Source organism: Triticum aestivum, chromosome 1B (genome assembly GCF_018294505.1).
Source record: "Triticum aestivum cultivar Chinese Spring chromosome 1B, IWGSC CS RefSeq v2.1, whole genome shotgun sequence".
NCBI classification, from domain to species: Eukaryota; Viridiplantae; Streptophyta; class Magnoliopsida; order Poales; family Poaceae; genus Triticum; species Triticum aestivum.
The window spans coordinates 395,194,999-395,207,550 of NC_057795.1; the positions used below are offsets into that span (position 1 = coordinate 395,194,999).

General features: G+C 40.3%; 1 pseudogene; it reads right to left on the reverse strand.

The window, feature by feature from the left end:
• Positions 1 to 7,078: 7,078 nt before the first annotated feature.
• The window catches only part of LOC123126961 (MADS-box transcription factor 56-like), an 11,977-nt pseudogene continuing 6,503 nt past the window's right edge, over positions 7,079 to 12,552 (reverse strand).

Consider the following 12,552-nt stretch of genomic DNA (forward strand, 5'->3'; position numbering starts at 1 on the left):
CTTAGGAGATATCGAGGATCATCAACTTCGAGCTGAGTTCTATCACATCCAGCGCGAACTTGCCCAAATCATCATGAAGGAGGTCCTCAAAAAAACAGGGATGTTCTACAAAGAAGGAGAAATGTCGCGGGAAGACGTCCGAACACGCGTAGCCTCTCAACGTCTCGACATGAAGCCTTTCACTAAGCTCGGGGACTTTCTCCCTGACATGGATAGATGGCACGACATGTTGGAGTGATTGCCGATATATGACAATGTGTCCGTTTAGTCCATACTTTCTGTATGACAAAACTTTGAGTTATGCACAGTGAAACTTTATTTGTGATGTAATTAAGCCGTCCTCCTCCTCGACTAGCGAAGATCACTCTAGATACGGCATTTTGGGTATGATGAACTTTGTTATTTATGCTTATGATATGTTGCTTCTATTTTTGCCAAGTCTGTCTCTTTCTGTTGCTCAACTATATATGTTGCATATCATCGACTCATGTGATGATGCAGGTGCATAGATCATCGATGGCGAAGAAGTGCTACGCCAGGAGTATATGACGAGTGGCCGGAGTGTCAGGCCCAGGTGTACCAGTTTTTGGTTTCCGAGTGACAGCCAGTAGTTAGTTTAGGTTCACGCTAATGCGAGAGAGGGATACGAACTCATGTACTTCATAGTTCCGCTCTCACTCATAGTGTAGCTCTTCTCGCGTATATCATTGTTTAGATGGATGACGATGTAGTTGCAAGTAATCGAGACTTGTATCGCTATTTTCGAGATGATGATGAGAGACCATTTTGTGTTGGATGATGATTATGATGATGACATGATTTGATGAGACTATTTGTATGTATATGCTATAATTACACTTGTATGTGTATGATATGCTAAAGATTATTGTATAAAGCCTATTCAAATACAAAACAAATATGCAGAAAAAAAATAGAAACTAATAAAACTAGCAGTAGCGAGGGGAACAAAATTAGCAATAGCGTTCCCTTACCAGTAGCGCTTCCTGCTAAAAAGCGTTGCAGATATTAGCAGCAGAGCTCTGCACTAAAGCGCGCTACTGCTAGCCATGTATAGCAGTAGCGTGGGATGACAGGCGCTACTGCTACACGTTAGCTTTAGCGCCTTATCAGTAGCACGTCATCCCGCGCTACTGATAGGCAAAATACCCGCGCTACTGCTAGGGTTTTCCCTAGTAGTGTTACTAGGAAAGGCCTAGGATTAAAATTAACTCTATAAGCATTGTTATTGAAATTGTTTTGAGCGATAAAATTCACATCTACGGCATCACTATTTTGCTCAATCTAGGTAGACAAAGGCACACCATTAAAATCAATAGGAGCACTTTTATTAGCAACCAATTTCATAAGAGCATCAAGTTTTTCACTCAAAGAAGAAATTTCTTCAACCAAATTAACTTTTTTTACTAGTAGGAGCTCTTTCGGTATGCCATTGTGAATAATTTGCCATAATATTGTCTAGCAATTTAGTAGCTTCACCCAAAGTAATTTTCATAAAAGTACCATCCGCGGCAGAATCTAAAAGATTTCTAGAAACAAAATTTAATCCCGCATAAATTTTTTGTATGATCATCCAAAGATTTAAACCATGAGTAGGACAATTTCTTAGCATCAATTTCATTCTTTCCCAAGATTGTGCAACATGTTCATGCTCAAGTTGCTTAAAATTCATGATTTACGTCCTAAGGGAAATAATTTTCGCAGGCGGAAAATACTTAGTAATAAAAGCATCTTTGCACTTATCCCAAGAATTGATACTATTGCGAGGCAAAGAAGAAAACCCAATTTCTGCATGATCTTGCAAAGAAAACGGGAATAATTTCAACTTCACAATATCATTGTCCACATCTTTTTTCTTTTGCATATTGCATAATACCATGAATGTGTTAAGATGGGACGCGGCATCCTCACTAGGAGTACCGGAAAATTGGTCTGTCATAACAAGATTCAACAAAGCAACATTAATATCACAAGACTCCGCACTAGTGGTGGGAGGAGCAATCGGAGTGCTAATAAAATCATATTTGTTGGTATTGGAGAAATCACACAACTTGGTGTTCTCTTAAGTCATCGTAACTACACAACAAGATTGGACTGAAAAACAGATCTGACAAGAAAATAGCGAACGAAAAAGAGGGCGAATAGAACGACAAATTTTTGTGAAGTGGGGGAGAGAAAAACGAGAGGAAAATGATAAATAATGTAAATTGCAAGGAGATGAGATTTATGATTAGCAACCTGGTAGATGTTGATGATGTCTCCCCGACAACGGCGCCATAAATTAGTGAGTTGTCGAGAGACTATCTTGACTTGATCCTCCCCGGCAACGGCGCCAGAAATTCCTTTTGATGCGGCTTGAACTACGTCGGTATTTTCCCAAAGAGTAAGGGATGATGCAGCACAACGACGGTAGGTATTTTCCTCAGTTATGAGATCAAAGTTATCGAACCAGTAGGAGAACCACGCAACACCATGTAAACAACTCCTGCACACAAAGAACAAATACTTGCAACCCGACGAAAGAGAGGGGCTGTCAATCCCTCATGGGTAAAAAGATAGGTAAAATTATAGTAGATTGGATAAATAGATCTCGCGGGAACGCGAGATAAAATAAATAAATAAAAATTGCAGCAAGGTATTTTTATGTTTTTGGATTAATAGACCTGGAAATAAAAGAAATAAAAAATAGATCTCCTAGGCAAATATGATAAAGAAGAGACCCGGGGGCTGTAGATTTCACTAGTGGCTTCTCTCGAGAAAAATAGCATACGGTGAGTAAAAAAGTTACTGTTGGGCAATTGATAAACTTCAAATAATCATGACGATATCCAGGCAATGATCATTATATAGGCATTACGTTCAAGATTAGTAGATCGACTCCTGCCTGCATGTAATACTACTACTCCACACATCGACCGCTATCCAACATGCATCTAGTGTATTAAGTTCATGGAAAAACAGAGTAATGCAATAAGATCGATGACATGATGTAGACAAGATATATTTATGTAGAAATAGGCCCCATCTTATTTTCCTTAATGGCAACGATACATACATGTCGATTCCCCTTCTGTCACTGGGATCAAGCACCATAAGATCAAACCCGTCACAAAGCACCTCTTCCCGTGGCAAGAAAAATCGATCTAGTCGGCCTAACTAAACCAAAGATTCGAAGAAGAAATACGAGGCTATAAGTAATCATGCATATAAGAGATCAAAAGACTCAAATAACTTTCATGGATAAAAATATAGATCTGATCGTAAACTTAAAGTTCCTCGGATCCCAACAAACACACCGCAAAAAGAGTTACATCAAATAGATCTCCAAGGGACCATTGTATTGAGAATCAAATGAGGGAGATGAATCCATCTAGCTACTAACTACGTACTCGTAGGTCTACAATGAACTACTCAAGCATCATCGAAGAGGCACCAATGAGGATGATGAACCCCTCCGTGATGGTGTCTAGATTGGATCTGGTGTTTCTGGAACTTGCGCCAGCTAGAATTCATTTTCGTCGACTCCCCTAGGGTTTCTGGAATATTGGGGTATTTATAGAGCAAAGAGGCGGTGCGGGAGGCCACCAAGGTAGGCATAACCCCCCAGGGCGCGCCTGCCCCCCAGGCGCGCCCAGGTTGGTTGTGCCCCCTCGGGGCACCCCTCTGGTACTTCTTTGGCCCATCTGGTGTCTTCTGGCCCAGAAAAAACACCAAAAAGTTTTTTTTGCGTTTGGACTCCGTTTGGTATTTATTTCCTGCGAAGTAAAAAACAAGCAAAAAGTATCAACTGGCCCTGGGCACTATGTCAATAGGTTAGTCCCAAGAAATGATTAAAAGTTGATATAAAATGATTGTAAAACATCCAAGAATGACAATATAACAGCATGGAACAATCAAAAATTATGGACATGTTGGATATGTATCACTTACCAGATGGGATTTCCGAGGCCTGCTTTAGTTCCTCCTTGGAGGACGATGCCTGGAAACGGGCTTCCTTCAGGTCCAGACTGAGCTGCTTGACACTGGCGTCTAAGGTGTTCTTGGACCTCAGCAAATTACATTCTTTCATGTGATTACAGAGGTCCTCCGCGACAACAGTCACCCTTGCCTAGGCGGCCTTGCTGATGGCCTGCAAGTGCACAACGTTTAGTTGTATATTTTCTGAAGTAAGAGTATCAATCCCATAGAGAGCACCTGAATTGGTCTCAGTCTCTCAAAGGGTTTAAATAGCAATGCCTGTAAGTTATATATGATCCAAAGCAAAGTGGAACGGGATAAAAACATCGGTGGATTGTGGTGAACAGAAAAATAAACTTGCAAAAGTAAAATAAAGTGACGCATTGCGTAAGTGAAGCTTGTTGAAATCAATAGCACTAAGGTGTTCTCACCGAGTTTGGATTCCTCACTAGTATGCGTCTAAATGACCAACGCCTAAGCATAATGTTACGCTAGACTCCTAAGCCATTTTATATGTTTTTATCTGTGGGCGGAGCAAAATACATATACGTGCATGCACATGACAGTCTCGTATCACATACGCCTACCATTCATCCCCACACCGGTTACTGAATGATAATTAAAGGGTCTTCCCCCGTGGACGCAGCTTAAGCGTGGTCTTCGTTTACCCCTGCTGCAACGATCAGGAACGAAGGGAGATAGGCCTTATCACTAATCTACCTCCGCAACTAGCCGTCATGACAGTAGTAATAACCTTCTGTCCAAAATTGACATATGTTACATGGTGGACTTCGCCCAACATCAAGAAGACTATTAACATAAATATATGAAGAGGATCTCAAATCCTAATACCAAATGATATACACCATGGTATTTTTTGCTGGTAGCATGACAATTTCATTATTTAGAACATGGCAAGCTTTTTACTTAGTAATTAGTCCATGGCAATTTTATTTTACAAACCATGTCATTTTTTCTTCCCACTACACGGCAAAATGTACATAATTTCAAATAGCCATGCCATTACATGTAGCATGGCAAACACATTATTTTACACTATGGAAATTCTCTTAATTAGCTCATGGTAACTTTATTTTAGGTACCATGGCTATTTTCATTGTTTAGACCCTGTCAAATTTATTAATTAGCTCATGGTAACGAGAATGGCGGTTTGGAGGCCGAGCTCCATGGAGACCTTTATTTTTGAAAAAAAAAAAATTCAAACTTTTATGGTTCAAAAAGTTCTGAAAAAAAATATGAGTGTATGTAAGGATGTAACCCACATGTGCGTAAAAATTCATGATAAAATATCTTGAGTTGCGACCTGTAAAAAAAGACAAATCCATGGCCTGGGAGAATGAATAGTATCATGTGTTAAACAACCCCAGATTTGTCTTTTTTGCACAGCCCTCATTTCAATGTATTTTGAACTGAAAATTTATACACATGTGTATTATGCCTTCATGTATATCTGTGAAAAAAATCAGAATTTTTTGAACTGTACAAATATGAATTTTAATGAAATTTCACATTTGAATTTGGAGGCCTTACTGGAGCCCGAGCTCCAAAAGGGATTTCCGTCATGGTAACTTTATTTTAGGTAGTATAGCAATTTTTACACGCCATGACAATTTTGCTTCCTACTACATGACAAACCTACATAATTTTAGTTCATTTCACATGGCAATTTTTGTGTGTGTACTAACTCATGATATTTTTAAAAAGAAATGTTGCTCACATGGAAATTTCTTTTTTTTCCCTCCTGCAAAGTGGTGTCAATTATTTTATGAAATTCAGTGTCACATGGCAAGTCGATGAATTTTTTTCTAATCCATGGAAAACTATTTTTTTTTTGTGGAATATGTAATGCTAACATGGCAAACTTTTAGAAATTTTTGTACTGACACATGTCTGTATTGGTCCATGTAAAAAATAAAGAAACAATGTTCTCGTAAACATGGCAAATTTTGCTCAGTGACATGGCATGAAACATTTTCACGGAAAAATTCATAAATTCCTTTTTATTCAAGTATGTCACTCGCAATTTATTGAAAACTTTTTGTAGAGTCAACTTTTGTTTTTCGGGGTGGCAATTAATTAGAGTAAAATCATGGCAACTTATCAGGTACTTGAAACCATGATCTAATAACAATTCAAAGTTCTTCATCCATACACATCAAAATACATACAATATATTTATTATTATTTTCAATTACTGGCTATGCGGTTTCTTTTATTATAAAAATGATGGCATCTTTGCATGTTTTTAGTTAATTAATTTATGTGCGAATTATTTCTAACCTTTTTAAGATCTTTCTTTTTTGCAATGGTTAATGCCTCTTTTTTTGTTGCTAAAGCTGGGCAAAAACAACATATGTGGAGGTGCCAGCAAAAACAACAAAATTGATGCTCCAAATAGTGTGTTTTTTGAAGCATTGTTTTTTTTTTGCTGACACATCCACAAATGTGATTCAATTGCGAAAATTTGCACACGTGTAGAAAAATCTTTAATGTTTCTTGACAAAGAAATACATTTATTTTTAACTTTTTTTACTATTTTTCGGATTTTACTGTTCATCTGAGAGCATGTGAGCTCGAGCTCACAATAGCATTTTCAGGCCGTTTTTTTCTTGCAATGGTTTCCCAGCGAACAAAAACACTCCCTATCTCCCTCCTCGTGGGGGAAAAGATTGTTTCGCCAGGGTCCTCTCGCATGGGGAATGATCGCTGGCTATGTGGGTCCAAGAGAAACAATCCCGGACTTATCGCACCAACTCGGTATCTGAAGGGGCACGACGTTGATACCTGGTGTCGCGAATCCTGAGAGTTCGATATAATCCAACTCAAACAAGCAACAGTCCAATAGAATCGAAAGCAGCAACACTTTAGATGTCTTTTAATCTTTTTTTTACCCTTACTATAGATATCTATCAGTTCATTTTGCACAAACTTCACAGGTCGATATTATTATAGAAGTAGAAATAGCAAACAGTTCAGGGGATCCGGGGCCACAGAGGGGCGCGGCTACAAGGAGAACAAACCATGATCACCGCTAATTTACAACGACAATGCCCGGAAACGAAGAAACAATAGGGACATGAGAGACAGCAGCTTCGTAATTTCTATATATACAGCCAGGCCAAGAAACAATTGGTGTGCTGGGCGTTTCACCTTGAGTTCAGTCATCAGAGGTTCTCTGCAGGTTTGTCATCGTCGCAGCCGCTAATTTAGCTTTGCAAGACATTACAGATTCTGTCTAAATATAGAGAATAACAGAAATGGTGGACTACTGATCGGACACTTCATGGATCTGTAGAGAGTTTATTGGTGTGATGCTCAACCTTCGGGCTGGTTACCTATTTGGCTTGACCTGACCGCCGGCTGGAGCAGCGAACCCCGGGCAACCCAATGTAGAGCTCCGTCTCCACGTCCTCGTCCCTCGGTACCGGCTCCTGCTCTGGCTGCAGAGGTGCGACGCAGTTCGGGGCAGAAAGCAACAGCGGCGCCTCAAGGTTGCGCTGCTGCAGCGACAAGATGGACGTCAGTGACTGATTGGAATTCCATACATATTACTACATGATGGGTGGGAGATTAATTTGCTATGCTCTCTCTGTCTCTTGCATATAAGATATTAGGTACTCTGCAGCTCTACTAGCAAAAAAAAAAAAAAAGCGAGCAGTTCGGAGTTTGCACTGCGAGAGTGACTGATAGTAGTTTGTTCAAAGTCATCACCTTTCCGCGCAAGTCTTCGTTGTCTTTGAGAAGCGTCCTCTCCTGAACATGGAGATACAAGAAGCATGAAGAATTAGCTGGCGTGTGTACTGTGAGTATGTACATAGGCTGCTGTAAGATTTAAAAAAAAAACACGCCAGACATTACTCTGGCCTTTGGGGTTATGCATCAGTTGAGGACATACCTTCTCTTTCAGTTTAGCTATCTGCTGTTCGAGCAGCTGGGTCTGGCGGCAGTGGAGTGAACACATACACAGATTCATGTTAGTTCGTGTCAAATTTAGCAGCTCGGCTGTTTTGTAGAATTCAAGAGTTTTGAACTAGCCAACCTTCTTTCCTCTGATGACGCGGAGACTCTTCTCAATTTTTCCTTCCAGAAAATGCAGTTCTTCAGTAGAGCATCCTCCTAAATTTTCGCCCAAGATCTTTCTGCACCTCATATAACACAACATTATTTTCGGCTGTCTAAGTATAATTAGGCTTCAGAAAGTGACAAGATTGCTTACCGCTTCGTATCTTCAAGAGCTTCAAGTTTCTTTGCCAAGCTTAGAGCATCAGCTTTGACTTGCTGCAGTTCAGAATCCAGAAGATTCAGCGTAAGAATGTGTGTCGTCACATCACATGCCATACTATGATGACCAGAGCAAACATTTATGTCCTTATTTTACAGAATACTATAGGGCAGTATATATCATGTTTTTGCTCGTAACATGCGTCCATGTGATATTGCAATAGTGGGCTGGCATATATTAGTTGCAACAACATTGATGGCTCCTGATTTTTAATTGGTTAAATGAAGAATGGCATAATCCTCGACGGTTTTGAACTTTAGATGCACGACCATATCAATATTAACATTTCTTTTGTTGTATTCATTGAAGGTGTAGAATTGCATCCAATCATTAGTCAACATGGTAAATACAGTATTAAAGAGAGCATATTGTGATCATATTCCTACATTAAGTACATTATAAGGGTCGTGCACGTGAAGGTTTGCCTTTTAGCTATTATATATCAATTGAATTATAGTGGCGTGGATCAATATGTATAGTTGTCATGCCGGTCACTGACAAATTAATATACTGCTGTAAGAGACAGAGCAAATTGCGTCACTAGTATACTGTGTTATGGCTATATTCTGGATAAAAAGGCCTCAATATATACAAAATGGAGATGTACTATAACTTTGATATCACTTGTCAGATATTGTTAACATAATTGTAATGGATGATTCAAGTCTTAATCAACCAGGAAGTTCATATATTAGGATCTTCACCTATATATCTGGCTGTACTGTCTTGTTGTTAACAGTATCCTTTGTATAAGCCTTATAACGGTCAATCGATTTCTGCATGCTGAATCGCACATACAATAAAAAAAACTAAAGTTAGAACTTAATAATTACTTTCTGACAAAAGAAATAAAGATTTAAGCATATTATGGTTGAGCACCAAGAATGCATATTTTGTCAGAGAGATTATGGACATCAAGATATAGAAACAATGTCGGAAAAGGTAAATATTTTTAAGAACAAAATATCGATAATGAGATATTGAACATAAAGTGCCAATAATGCAACATCAAAATATACAAACATTATTGGAAATGCTATTTAGTTTTCAAGAAAAATAAAGGTCAGAAGTGAGATACTAAAGAGTGTAACATCTGGCTTAAACTGTCCTTAAACTTTGCTTCGGTACACCCCCCTAGAAAAGTTTACAAATTTTGATGCAGATTAAGGGGTTGTTTGGATAAGTAGTATATACAAAACACAATTCCTATAAACTAGAAAAATGTCTAACTAATCTTGTCTGGCTATTCTAACTAATCCGCGTATACAAAGAACTTTTTTCTAGGAAACTTAGAATTTCACGAACGCAGAAAAACGACTATTTGTTGTTTTTCCAAAAATGTGATTTAGCAACACTGGATCCTAACTAACTTCCTCACGCCCCACACTCTTTTCATGCCATCCTACTTCCACAACTCACAGAGAGGGGAATATGGATTGTTATCCAAATAAGTAAATCGGAAGACTAGCTTATACTTTCCTAATCCCAAACACTATTTTTCCTATACTGATTATTCACAAAGCTACTAGTAAAACTCATTTTACTAAAAGCCAGATAAAAACTAGTTTTATATAAACTCATGGCTAATTATGTATATCCAAACAATCCCTAAAGGTGGAGATTAGAAGTTACTCCTGCAATCAAAAGAGTATATAGTCTTTTGTATCCAAATCAATCTATTCAATACTGTATCTTCGGTACACCACCCTTGCATCCTCTATCATGGACCCCATCACTTGTCAGATTTAGAAAGTGCTCGCACTGGGGCATTGCTGCCAAGACCTATACACGCCAACCATGGTGCCAACCACTACCCACGACTGCATGACCAAGAGACAAGCAATGTTCAACTAGCTACTGACCCCATGGCCGCAGACTACCCTCCTCGTCACAGCCATGTCGGTACCAGCTACAAGACATTGCTCCGGATTGGAGTCAGATCCACACCTCTGCACACACAATATGGCGGTACTTTACAACCAAAGAGCATGTTGTTATAGAACATCTGGATTAATAGGATTGATAGACTAGTCATATCAACAAGGTGCACCTTCTTTTTTGAAATCTCATCTCCAAAGAACCTCCAGGTTAAACATGCTTGGCATGGGGTAATTTGAGGATGGATGACCTATGAAAGTTGATCCCGGGTGCGCATGAGTGAGGACAAAGTGTACATGAAAGACTAGTGTTGGTCTGTGGGGCTAGTTTAGATCACAGGTGGTTGAAAAGCATGGCGGTCTTATACCCAGTAGCCAGTCCGAGGGTGTTACATAATGGTTCAGAGCTAATCCTCGCGGTTACCTGAACGTGTACAAGTTAGTGATGCAGTCATTTGCATGGCACACAACATGTCACATGTGGATGCTGGCACTGGCACACATAGACATATGCTAAGAGGGAACATTGCTATAAGGCCGATGATGACAACAGATATTCCAAGAGGGGCGGGGGTGTATATAACATTCGAGTTAAGATGATTGATAGACTACTCACTCAACAGGGTGCACCTTCATTTCTAGAAGTTCTTGTTCAAAGAACATCCAAGTTAAGCATTTTGGCCTGAGGTAATTTGAGGATGGATGACCGACTGGGAAGTTGATCCTAAGTGCTTACAAGTGAGGATAAAATGCACAGGAAAGGCTGGTGTTGATCTATGGGGACAGTCTAGATCCCAGGTGATAGCCAGGTGTACCGGTCTCATACCCGGTAGCTAGTCTGGCGGAGTTACAAATGTCAACACCAGCGACCTCACATGCCTGGACGCGCCGACATCTCGGTATCGGCGGGTGCCATGGTTGTGTCAACCTCTGTCCTTGGCGAGCACAACTTTGAGCCGTCCACGACAATATGGGAGATGGAGGTGCGAGTTTGGCAATGAAAGGGAGAGTGATGTTGTAGGTGGTGCTCATGTACAGTGAGCAGAGCATAGACTTGGGCACTGCTGTCGTGTAACCCTCGCCGGGGTATGCAAGCTACATGTCGTGGTGGCCTACCACATGGACGTGGCGCAAACTTTCCATGATTTATCAAAGAAGCCATTGAATGGTGTGTAGGCCGAGCCAAACTATTGATCAATATTCAAGGAGAGTTCACAATGCTTGGCATCATAATATTACTTGTCACGCTGCAGGTGGGCCTGAAGAAGGTCTTGAGCATTAGTAATGAACTCATCCATGTCTTAAAGTCAGGAATCAATTGTTGCATCAGTATCATATATAGAACCATAGAGCCAGGGGCATGCGCAAAACAACCTTGAATGGAGTGCGCCTTATGGCAGTATGAAAGGGTGTATTATAGCATAATTCTACCCAAGGAAGCCATTGGAGCCAACTGCGGCGATGACCGCTTATTATATACATCATAGAGACGTTGCAATTACATGATTGCCAAACTTTGTTTGGTCTTCAGACCGAGGATGGAAAGCAGAGCTCATGTGGAACTGAACCGTAGAGAGGCTGAAGAATTCTAGCTGACTTGTAAAGATAGGGTCTTGATCATACACTATCATCTCTAGTAGACCATGAAGCCATACAATGTCGGTGAAGAAAGCATGTGTGACTATTACTGTTAGTAAGGAAATGAACAAGAAAAATGAAGTGCGCCATCAATGAGAAAAGACCCACCACTAAAAGAATGACTTGTTTTCCACGCACTCATGAAAGGTGCTAATATGTACCCAAATCTGGGATGGGAGTGCCATAGATTGCGAGAGGCTTCTTGGGTGCATATACTGTAACATAATCTGTTGGGAAATGTGCAAATACCCACAAAGTCATTCACAACACATATTGAGCACTTGACACATGGAAGTCAGTACACAGGCATTGCAATATCCTTTGAATCCCATCATGGCCCTGTCATGTGCCAAGGCAAGTATGGTGGGAATGGCGGAGAGGATGACAAGATGTAGATTCATCCACCAAATCTTAGAAGGCCGTTCGTGCAACCCTAAAGTGCCCCGAGGTTACCTGCCTCTTGCTGTTGTTGCAAATCCAAGTGTCGGCTATGTGCCTATAGATGTGCGCAAGGTGACAAGAGCATGAAGCATGGGCCACACAGTGTTGTCAACAATCCTTGGTGCTCCTTCCAAGAGGATAAGGCATCAAGCACAATGTTTAGCTTGCCCATGCGGAATTCAATGAAGAAATAATAGCCGAGGAGCTTGCTAACCTGGTGGTGTTGAGGGATGGCGGATAAGCATTGATCGAGGAGGTACTTCAAGCAGTCACGACCTAGATTATGGAGGGATAATCGTGGGATGTGAGGATGGGGAT